Source organism: Leucopleurus acutus, assembly GCF_964270905.1.
Source record: "Leucopleurus acutus genome assembly, chromosome: 16".
Lineage (NCBI taxonomy): Eukaryota > Metazoa > Chordata > Mammalia > Artiodactyla > Delphinidae > Leucopleurus > Leucopleurus acutus.
Genome location: NC_139158.1, coordinates 45,331,558 through 45,343,986, shown reverse-complemented (window position 1 = coordinate 45,343,986; position 12,429 = coordinate 45,331,558). Strand labels below are relative to the sequence as shown.

The window sequence follows — 12,429 nt, the reverse complement described above, 5'->3', positions numbered from 1 at the left end:
TATTCACGGTGTTTTGTGTCTCCAAACAAATTTTAAGATTTTTTGTTCTAGTTCTGTAAAAAATGCCATAGGTAATTTGATAGGGATTGCATTGAATCTATAGATTGCTTTGGGTAGTATAGTCATTTTCACAATATTGATTCTTCCAATCAAGAACATGGTATAGCTCTGCATCTGCTGGCATCATCTTTAATTTCTTCCATCAGTGTCTTATCGTTTTCTGCATACAGGTCTTCTGTCTCCCTACATAGGTTTATTCCTAGGTATTTTATTCTTTTTGTTGCAGTGGTACATGGTAGTGTTTCCTTAACCTCTCTTTCACATTTTTCATCATTAGTGTATAGGAATGCAAGAGATTTCTGTGCATTAATTTTGTATCCTGCAACTTTACCAAATTCATTGATTAGCTCTCATAGTTTTCTGGTGGCATCTTAGAATTCTCTATGTATAGTATCATGTCATCTGCAAACACTGACAGTTTTACTTCTTCTTTTCCAATTTGTATTCCTTTTATTTCTTTCCCTTCTCTGACTGCCGTGGCTACGACTTCCAAAACTATGTTGAAAAATAGCGGCAAGAGTGGACATCCTTGTCCTATTCCTGATCTTAAAGGAAATGCTTTCAGTTTTTCACCATTGAGAATGATGTTTGCTCTGGGTTTCTCATATATGGCCTTTATTATGTTGAGGTAGGTTCCCTCTGTGCCCACTTTCTGGAGAGTTTGTATCATAAATGGGTGTTGAATTTTGTCAAAAGCTTTTTCTGCATCTATTGAGATGATCATATGGTTTTTATTCTTCAATTTCTTAATATGGTGTATCACACTGATTGATTTACGTATATTGAAGAATCCTTGCATCCCTGGGATAAATCCCACTTGATCATGGTTTTGATCCTTTTAATGTGTTGTTGGAATCTGTTTGCTAGTATTTTGTTGAGGATTTTTGCATCTGTATTCATCAGTGACATTGGTCTGTAATTCCTTTTTTTGTAGTATCTTTGTCTGGTTTTGGTATCAGGGTGATGGTGGCCTCACAGAATGAGTCTGGGAGTGTTCCTTCCTCCACAATTTTTTGGAAGAGTTTCAGAAGGATGGGTGTAAGCTCTTCTCTAAATGTTTGACAGAATGCACCTGTGAAGCCATCTGGTCCTGGACTTTTGTTTGTTGGAAGATTTTTAATCACAGTTTCAATTTCACTACTTGTGATTTGTCCATTCATATTTTCCATTTCTTGCTGGTTCAGTCTTGGAAGGTTATACCCTTCTAAGAATTTGCCCATTTCTTCCAGGTTGTCCATTTTATTGTCATAGAGTTGCTTGTAGTAGTCTCTTAGGATGCTTTGTATTTTTGCGGTGTCTGTTGTAACTTCTCCGTTTTCATTTCTAATTTTATTGACTTGAGTCCTCTCCCTCTTTTTCTTGATGAATCTGGCTAATGGTTTATCAATTTTGTTTATCTTCTCAAAGAACCAGCTTTTAGTTTTACTGATCTTTGCTATTGTTTTCTTTGTTTCTATTTCATTTATTTCTGCTCTGATCTTTATCATGTCTTTCCTTCTGCTAACTTTGGGTTTTGTTTGTTCTTCTTTCTCTAGTTTCTTTAGGTGTAAGGTTAGATTGTTTATTTGAGATTTTTCTTGTTTCTTGAGGTAGGCTTGTATAGCTATAAACTTCCCTCTTTGAACTGCTTTTGCTGCATCCCATAGGTTTTGGATCGTCGTGTTTTCATTGTCATTTGTCTCTAGGTATTTTTTTGATTTCCTCTTTGATTTCTTCAGTGATCTCTTGGTTATTTAGTAACGTATTGTTTGGCCTCCAAGTGTTTGTGTTTTTTACGTTCTTTTCCCTGTAATTCATTTCTAATCTTATAGCGTTGCGGTCAGAAAAGATGCTTGCTATGATTTCAAATTTCTTAAATTTACTGTGGCTTGATTTGTGACCCAAGATGTGATCTATCCTGGAGAATGTTCCGCGTGGACTTGAGAACAAAGTGTAATCTGCTGTCTCTGGATGGAATGTCCTATGAATAACAAATCTATCTGGTCTATTGTGTCATTTAAAGCTTCTGTTTCCTTATTTATTTTCATTTTGGATGATCAGTCCATTGGTATAAGTGAGGTGTTAAAGTCCCCCACTATTATTGTGTCACTGTCGATTCCCTCTTTTACAGCTGTTAGCATTTGCCTTATGTATTGAGGTGCTCCTATGTTGGGTGCACATATATTTATAATTGTTATATCTTCTTCTTGGATTGATCCCTTGATCATTATGTAGTGTCCTTCCTTGTCTCTTGTAACATTCCTTATTTAAAAGTCTAGTTTATCTGATATGAGCATTGTTACTCCAGCTTCCTTTTGATTTCCATTGGCATGGAATATCTTTCTCCATCCCCTCACTTTCAGTCTGTATGTGTTCCTAGGTCTGAAGTGGGTCTCTTGTAGACAGCACATATATGGGTCTTGTTTTTGTATCCATTCAGCGAGCCTGTGTCTTTTGGCTGGAGCATTTAATCCATTCACGTTTAAGGTAATTATCGATTTGTATGTTCCTATGACCATTTTCTTAATTGTTTTGGGTTTGTTTTTGTAGGTCCCTTTCTTCTCTTGTGTTTCCCACTTAGAGAAGTTCCTTTAGCATTTGTTGTAGAGCTGGTTTGGTGGTGCTAATTCTCTCAGCTTTTGCTTGTCTGTAAAGCTTTAGATTTCTCCATCAAATCTGAATGAGATCCTTGCCGGGTAATCTTGGTTGTTGGTTCTTCCCTTTCATCACTTTAAGTATATCATGCCACTCCCTTCTGGCCTGTAGAGTTTCTGCTGAGAAATCAGCTGTTAATGTTATGGGAGTTCCCCTGTATGTCATTTGTCATTTTTCCCTAGCTGCTTTCAATAATTTTTCTTTGTCTTTAATTTTTGTCAGTTTGATTACTATGTGTCTCGGCGTGTTTCTCCTTGGGTTTATCCTGCCTGGGAAGCTCTGCGCTTCCTGGACTTGGATGGCTATTTCCTTTCCCATGTTAGGGAAGTTTTCGACTATAATCTCTTCAAATATTTTCTCTGGTCCTTTCTCTCTCTCTTCTCCTTCTGGGACCCCTATAATGCGAATGTTGGTGTGTTTAATGTTGTCCCAGAGGTCTCCTAGGCTGTCTTCATTTCTTTTCATTCTTTTTTCTTTATTCTTTTCCGCAGCAGTGAATTCCACCATTCTTTCAGGTCACTTCTCCGTTCTTCTGCCTCAGTTATTCTGCTATTGCTTCCTTCTAGTGTAGTTTTCAGTTCAGTTATTGTATTGTTCATCTCTGTTTGTTTGTTCTTTAGTTCTTCTAGGTGTATGTTAAACATCTCTTGCATCTTCTCCATGTTTGCCTCCATTCTTTTTCCGAGGTTCTGGATCATCTTCACTATCATTAATCTGAATTCTTTTTCTGGAAGGTTGCCTATCTCCACTTCATTTAGTTCTTTTTCTGGTGTTTTATCTTGTTCCTTCATCTGGTACATAGCCCTCTGCCTTTTCATCTTGTCTATCTTTCTGTGAATGTGGTCTTTGTTCCACAGGCTTCAGGATTGTAGTTTTCTTGCTTCTGCTGTCTGCCCTCTGGTGGATGAGGCTATCTCAGAGGCTTGTACAAGTTCCCTGATGGGAGGGACTGGTAGTGGGTAGAGCTGACTGTTGCTCTGGTGGGCAGAGCTCAGCAGAACTCTAATCCGCTTGACTGCTGATGGGTGGGGCTGTGTTCCCTCCCTGTTGGATGTTTGGCCTGAGACAACCCAACACTGGAGCCTACCTGGGCTCTTTGGTGGGGCTAATGGCAGAGTCTGGGAGGGCTCACGCCAAGAAGTACTTCACAGGAACTTCTTCTGCCAGTGTCCTTGTCCCTATGGTGAGCCACAGCCACGCCCCACCTCTACAGGAGACCCTCCAACACTAGCTGTAGGTCTGGTTCAGTCTCCCCTGGGGTCACTGCTCCTTCCCCTGGGTCCCGATGCACACACTACTTTGTGTGTGCCCTCCAAGAGTGGAGTCTCTGTTTCCCCCAGTCCTGTTGAAGTCCTGCAATCAAATCCCACTAGCCTTCAAAGTCTGATTCTCTAGGAATTCCTCCTCCTGTTGCCGGACCCCCAGGTTGGGAACCTGACATGGGGCCGAGAACCTTCACTCCAGTCGGTGGACTTCTGTAGTATAAGTGTTCTCCAGTCTGTGAGTCGCCCACCCAGCAGTTATGGGATTTGATTTTACTGTGATTGCGCCCCTCCTACCGTCTCATTGTGGCTTCTCCTTTTTCTTTGAATGTGGGGTATCTTTTTTGGTGAGTTCCAGTGTCTTCCTGTTGATGATTGTCCAGCAGCTAGTTGTGATTCTGGTGTTCTCGCAAGAGGGAGTGAGAGCACGTCCTTCTACTCCACCATCTTGGTTCCTAATCCTATGGTTAATTCTTGAAGCTGGGTACTGTCAGTCCACCCACTTTGTTTTTCGCCTTCAGTATGGCACTGGCTATTCTGGGTCTTTTGCCTCTCCATACAGGCTTTAGAATCAGTTTGTCCATGTCCACAAATATCTTGCTGGGGGACTGCACTGAATCTATAGACCAAGTTGCAAGATCTGATATCTTGACAATACTGAAACTTCCTATCGATAAACATGAACTACGTCTACATTAGTTTAGTTTTTTGATTTCTTTCATAAGAGTTTTTATCGTTTTCTTCATATAGATCTTAAACTTATTTTATTAAATGTTTACCTAAGTATCTAATTTGGGGAGTGCTACTGTACATTCTATTGTGTTTTAAGTTTCAATCCCCCTTTTTCATTGCTGGTATATAGGAAAGTGATTGACTATGATATATTAGCCTTGTATCCTGCAATCTTGCCATAATGTTTTCAGTTCCAGGAGACTTCCTGTCAATTATTTTAGATTTTCTACAGAGACAATCATGTCACCTGTGAATAAGAGTTTTATTTCCTCCTTCTCAATCAGAATAACCTTTTTTTTTTTTTCGGTACGCGGGCCTCTCACTGTTGTGGCCTCTCCCGTTGCGGAGCACAGGCTCCGGACGCGCAGGCTCAGAGGCCATGGCTCACGGTCCCAGCCGCTCCGCGGCATGTGGGATCTTCCCGGACCAGGGCACGAACCCGTGTCCCCTGCGCCGGCAGGCAGACTCTCAACCACTGCGCCACCAGGGAAGCCCAGAATAACCTTTTATTTCCTTATCTTAGTGCATTAATTAGAACTTTGTTTAATTTTAAAAGTATGCTGTAAAAAAAAAAAAAGTATGCTGTAAGTCACCACACAGCGATTGGAATGTAGCAATTTTTAAGAGAAGAATGATCATTTCTAGTGTTTGCTATGAACCCAGCGCCTATCCAAGTATTTTACATGTATTATCTCATTTAACCTTCACAACAACTCTCTGAAGTGGGTACTATTATTATCCCCATTTTAAGGATGAGAAAAACTGATCCACAGAGAGGTTAAGAAACCTGTTTAAGGTTACCCAGTCAGTAAGCAGCAGAGCAAGGATCCACAACTAGGTCTGCTGGACTGTATAATGTATGTTTTCAACCATTATCCTGTATCAATTTGGGATGTATTATGGGCTAGGGCCTATGACTTGTACAGGTGTTTCTTAAACACCACTCTCATTTGATCTGCTCAGCAACTCTGAAAGTTAGCTCTTCTTATCACTGTTTCCCATTGAGAATGATGAAGCTCAGAATGGGTAAGTAACCAGGCCAGTGGCCTACTGCAAAGTGGCATTTAAACCCATTTATGCATGTGCTCTGGCTTTGAAAATGTTTTTTGTCAGAACAAATATGTGATATTGGCTATTCAGTGCAGCTTTAACTGATCATTCAACAAACACTTACTGAGGGCCTGTTAAGGGCCAGAAACTGTTCTAGGCACTGAGGAGACAGAAGTGAATAGGCAGCTGGAAACCCTGTCCTCACAGAACTTACCTTCTAGTAAAATATAAAGCATTTAAAAACAAACTGACAAACAAAAAAAATCCCCCCAACCACTGCAAAGTGCTTGACCAAGAAGCCACAGAGGCATCTGGTGGGGAGTGAAGGGGCAGGGCTCTCCGAGGAGAGGACGTCTGAGCTGACGGAGGTGCTCCAGCCTCGGAGATGCTTCTGCTGACTTAATCCCAAGCCAGTAACGACATGAAGACCCTGACTGCCTGCTTAGAGCTTTAGATTGGGAGCCCAGTGATGGGGAAGAGTTTTCCCACTTGCAGTGAGTTTTGAGTCTCTGAGTTGTTAGCCATCAGCCCACACAGGATGCCACGTGGGCAAGGGGAAAAACGGCAGAGTAAAACTGACAGTATGGCGGGCGCTTCCCTTGTCCCTCCAGCCTCCATCTGGGTTTGGAAGTTGAGCCTCTCCTTGTAAACATGTGTTTCAATTTTGGTTTCTTCTCAATTAAACCAAAGACTCTGCATGGAAACCAAAGTGGGATTTTCCCTCCAGATGGGGACTCACTCTTCTGATGTGACCATAAAGTGCCAACTTACACTGATATGGAAGGACTTCTGTTGTGTAAAATGATTTCTTGATGGGCACTTTGCCTCTGGAGTTCATTCTTTCCCAGACTTCCTCCCCCTCACAGCACCGCTTACTCACAGTGTACACACTTCATCATGTAATTCTAACAATTCCATTACTTACAGTGTACACACTTCATCATGTAATTCTAACAATTCCATGGAGCAGATACGATTTCTGCCATTTAACAAGTAAGGAACTAAAGTTTAGGGAGGGAACTAAGGTCACAGGACACTGGAGTAGTCGCACAGAGCTGGGTTGCAAGTGCAGGTCTGACTCTAGAACCTTCTGCATTATTCCAATAGCACATGGAGTTTCCCATCTCCTTCCCAAATCTTCAGGCCAGATCACAGCAATTTTAGCCCCTCTGACTTCACGAAGCACCGCGATGAAACAGCCCCCAAAGTCCAGCTCAGTCTCCTCCCACACAGCGACAGCCACGTAACCCCCTTCAGAAATGCTCTGTGATCAACAAATCACAGACAACAGTCACTGCTAATACGAATGACCATACAACCAGAAAAGGTAAAATACATAAAAACATAAATGAGGAGGGAAACAGTTCTTCCCATGAGGTATTTTTCACTCTCTGCCTACTTTGGTAATGGTTCCGCCATTATCCGTTCTGTAAGATCAGCAGAGAGTAGATGGAAAGAATGTTCAATTAAGCACAGAATTGCCAGGTACCTTTCAGGTAGCCGAACGAGTGAGAAGATGCAAGGATTTTCACCTCCTGAAATGTATTGTGAAACTGAAAGGATTCAACCTATACAGTGTCTAAACCAAAATGATTCTATTGTTGGAAATCAAAGGTTTGAAAGTAACGTAAAACTGAAGTATCAACAGAAGCAGACACTGCTGTTAGTCAGAAAAGCTGGGCTGTGCAGGGAAGTGGCCCCTGGTGCTGGGCAGGGGGACGTAGCACTACGGCGGCCGCCATAACACCCACGCTGTAAGGCAGGTAAGGCATGGGAACCACCAAGACTTTTATTTTGAAAACAACTCCTCATTTAGTTCACGTTAGAAAAGACGACACCTGTGAGCTCTGGGCATCTCTCTATTGTAAGGAAAAGTGATGAGACGCAGCTGAGGGCCGGACGGGTGCTCACAGCTAAGCTCGGTATTCTCCCGTCAAGGGCAGACAGCTCCAAAGGACACCAAGACCAGGTGAGGCTACTCTGTGACCACGAGCAAGACAGAAAGAAAAACAAAAACCAGAAAACACTCCACAATCATGTCTGAACACAAAAACATGAATACTGTACAAACCATGAAAATGATCAAATACCCCCCTCCTCTGGCTAACAGGATGACTGCTGTGTTTCTTATCAATCATAGTTTTAACCTCACTCTGTTCTTCTTGCCTTCCAGATAAGAATTATTAAGACACCCAATCAGAGAAATAGCCCAACATCCAATCCAGAGCAAAGTCCGCTTGCTTGCCCTCTGCCCTGAATCACCTAACCCAGGGCCAAGTCCTATCATAAGGTCTTGGTAACACCTTGCTGAGATGCCCCCTGCTTCCCATGGTATCTGTTCTTTCTCAGGGCAGGGAATTAATAAATCTAACATACTGTTAAAAAAGTAGGTGTATGTCTGGGGGTCACTGGCCGAAACGCACTATTTGTCAGGCAGAGGCTTGGGGTACATCAGGCATGCTGGGGACGCCACAGTGGGCAGCCTCACTGTCAGCGACTCGGGAGACATGCAAAGAGAGCCGACCGGCTGTGAACAACAGCTATGTAAACGCAGAGGAACTGTGCTCATTTCGTAATGATCCTAGGCCTCTCATCTTTCTCACACTGGATAGTAGCTCAACGGTGATTCAATCATCAGAAAGCATTTCTACATTTCAGATGACAATTTTACAGGGTGAAAGAAAGGGTGGGGTTACACCATGAGATTCCTGGTATCTTCCAGGTATCACCATAAGAACAGTCACATAATCTTAGTGTCTTTGTCCTCAGAAATTGATTTTGCAAGTAGATGTAACAAACTGGGGTGCTCACATTGCTACACTTCATGACTGCAGGTGGGGGGCATTCTTTTGTCCTCCCCTGGCTCTTAAAGCAGATCTGAAACGTGCTGGAAGGTGCCATCACTGTGGCCAACTGTCCTCGTCACCACCACCGCTTTCATTCACCATGGTACCACCTAACATTTCGGAGTGCTTCCCTCTGTACCAGAGGCCGTGTGATGTCCATGATCTCATTTAACCCTCAGGTCAACTCCTGGAAGATGGTGGTATTATTTGTCTTCATTTGTCAGTGATAAAGGACACTGACAGTGACATTAACTCCAAAGGAACAAAGCCAGGATTCGAGACCAGGATGAAGTGCCCCAGGCCCATGCTCTAAGCTTCCACACTATCTTTATCCATCTTAATAATGCTCTAGCCAGTGACTTGAAAATGGGGAAGAAGTGATCTTGGGCTGCTGCCTGCTCTAGTACGTTCAAGAAAACGTCCGAGAAACTTCTCAGGTTCTTACACCTAAAGGTAGTGGTTTTATTCTTGAAAGCTTTACTGTTTTATTAGAGGATTTCACTTGTTTTCATTAATTACAGTTACTCCTTGAAATGACAGACTACTGAGATGATTAGCAGAAATGTTTCCAAGTAGATGATAACATTCTCTGAAATTAGTGACCCAAAATGCACCTCTCGTCAATCAACAAAAACAAAACAAAAAACTCAATCTACTTAAGGCTAATATCGGCAGATTTTCTGAGAATTCAGTGAATAATACAGTGAATGTGAAGCACGTGTGAAATATCATGGGAGATGAAGAATTCAGTTAGACGTTGATTCTGTTGCCTTCAAGTAACTGAACAGTATAATAGGGGAGATCTGAGACATAAACATACCTTTTGATACAAGCAAGAAAGTACCAAGAATCTTAAAAGAAGTGGAGGTGAAATCTCATGGACATTCCAGAACAAAGTGTGCAGAAGACCCAGCTGTATCTCGAGCTCAGAGTGTGCTGAGGATTAAGAGAAGGAGGCTGCCCTGAAAGACACTCTAGTATAGACTGAGGCTTTGCCACTCACTGGCTACATGACCTTCTTTATCCTCCCCAAGACTTAACTTTCTCACCTGTAAAATGGAGACAATAATAGAAGTCACCTCAAAAGCTGGCTGGAGGAGTAAATGGCATGATATATCAAGCCTTTCACTCATGCCTGGCACTCAGCAGACACCCAGTAAATGTGAGACGGCAGTAGTACTATGTGAAAGCCTACGGAATTGCCAATATTCCACCATTTTTGACCTATGACAATGACAGGTTCAACCTGATGGTAATGGTATCTGGCTTCAAGTACAGTAACAAGCACCCTTCTGCTCCACGTAACTCATCAGACAGAGACTGATGTGATCATTTCCTGTTACCTCCACAGCCTTTTCTGCTGGGCTGTCGTCCGCGTTACAAGAAGGGCTTGGAGGAGCTGAGCACCGTGTCACACATGGGGAGAGCCGCTATCGGAACCCTCTGGCTGCCCGAGAGCAGGGTCTGCCCACGATGTGCACATTTACACTGAACGGTTCCAGCGGGGCTGGGATGGCAGCAACAGGGGGTTCCGCCCACGTTAGAAACCTCCAGAGACTCTGGCTCTTGTGGAGCAAAAGTGCTTGGCGGCATTTGGGCATGAGATGCAAAGCAGTAACAGGCCAGATTCTGGAAAACCTGGCTCCGGGTTATAAGCTACAGTGGTCCTGGTAACTCTTTGTGGGTGGAGCCTATACACGTTTATCAATAAGAGTGAGTTCTGGAGGCCAAATGTACACTTCGCCACTGAGCATCACCACGTCCTGACTCACTGCTGCCTCTTCCTGGTGCTACACACCCCAACCCCACACGGCTACCACCACACACACCACTAATATTCCTCTCTCTGCAGTGATAAAACTAATCTCTAGAACATCTCGTGACAGGCAGAAATTTCTGTTGTTACCCATCATTTTTAGAATAATTATTTTAACATTTTATAAATAGGATTTAACCTTATATAAGTTAGAAAGTAGGTATCTATGTCTTTCATGTGAAAACATTTGACACTTTTTGTTGATAAACTCAAACACAAGGTCCAAATCTTGCAGCTATTTTAATAGCAAGGAAGATCGAAACGCAACTGGATGCTTGCTTACAACACTGCTCTATGCAGCTCAGTCGGCGTGAGGAGGTTTGTAAAGCTGTGTTTCTGGATTTTAAAAATCAGCGGATAATTCCTTTGGCGCAAACACTACGTATATTGGTGTGTGCCAGTACAAATGTGTCCTACTGAAATCCACCTTTCTGTACACGCCTATGTATTTAACTATACCTCCAGGTAGAGTTTCATACAGCAATGTAAACATATGCTCTTTGAGGGCAAGAAGTGTCTCATTCACCTTGATATTCTATATAACACCGAGCACTGTCCCCAGCATGTATCAGGAATTAAATAAATGTATATTGAATTAAATAGGAAGTTCAGGGACAATAAATGTTAATTTTCACATGAAAATGCACTAAATCAGTGACTCTTGGTGTTAGCTTGAAAATAAAAATCATAATAGTTGCAGGAAATCAACTCAAGAATGTCAGGTTAACTTTCCAGTAAAGTGAAGCTGAATTACACTCTCTCCTTGACAAGAACATAATATTCTAAGATTTCACAGTCAACATGAGACGAAATACACTTAATTTAAAATGTAAGCCCCTCTATTTCCACAAGCTGTGGGGAATCCATTCCTTATGGGTTAATGCCACAGATAAACCACAGTCACGGGCAATGGGAGGGATGCTTGTATCCGCGGAGATGTTGACATAAAACTCTGTTTGTCAACAGCTGATGGCTCGGCAGGGCTAAGTGATTAAGCAGGAGATCCTGAAAAAGCAAACATGGGTTCCACCTGAAAGTACCAAGAATGAAAAGGTGCCCTGAGCTTTGCTCTGACTCTGGAAGCTGGAGTGGAAAGACAAGAGTCCCCAAGAGCAGGGCTCACAAACGCACAGCACACAAACGCCCAATCTGTGGGGCACGGCTGGCACCATGTGCATTTAATTAGAGCCCTGAGTAAGTAGGGATGACAACAGCTACTTCCTGTTAGTTTACAAACTTGTTTTTATACACTGTCGTTCTGCACGTTTCCATTAAAGACAAGTCTGGATTACTGACGCAGGTAAGGGTTCCGGAAAGAAAACCATCACTAGTTCTACTGTTTTAAATTGTTTGTATGATACAGTTAAACCTTTAAGAGAACTTGGTCAAGCAGGCTCACCACGATAACCTTTCCCTTGAATGTAAGCTCTTCAGTTGGGTATCAGGGTCATACCACCTCATAGGCTGATTTTTAGAGCCCTGCAACGACCCATCCAAACTTCAGTCATAATAGTTCCAGCACCCTTTCAAAGGTGTAATTCTATAGTTTAACTCACAGGCCTGTAAGCATGGCCACACCCTGAAACTCTTCTTTCCTCAGATCACTTCTATACTGAGGATCTCAAGTCTCTAAAATGCCCCTCGTGGACCACAATCTCCTAGTCTTCAATTTCTCCACGGTCCCCACTCCCCCCTTTTGCTCTCACTGCAACCTCCAGTCTCTGGAGGTTTCCCTAAGGCTTGGTTCACTGGTATTCACTGGACTCCATGGGCAGCCATTTCAAACTGGCTGTCTCCAGGAATGAGAAAAATACCGCCGTTTTACGGAGACTTTCACAATTCAGAAAGGGCTGTCTCAGGCCTCCTCTTATTTGATTTCATTTGCAATACGTCTTCTTCTTCTTCCTCTTAAAAGAGTAGCAGAGGGGACTTTGCGAGGCCCCAGGAAGCTTGCTGACTGGAGTGAGCTATTTGTAATTTTATCCTGCCTGCCTCAGTGGCTCACAGCAGCAAGAGGGCAGCCCATGCC

The 12,429-nt window shown here is 42.7% G+C and overlaps 1 protein-coding gene across 1 annotated transcript in view; it reads right to left on the bottom strand.

Annotated features, from left to right (window-relative positions):
- Positions 1-12,429, bottom strand: part of LOC309973637 (kinesin-like protein KIF16B) — a 288,133-nt gene that overhangs the window by 25,230 nt on the left and 250,474 nt on the right. The window lies entirely within an intron of this gene.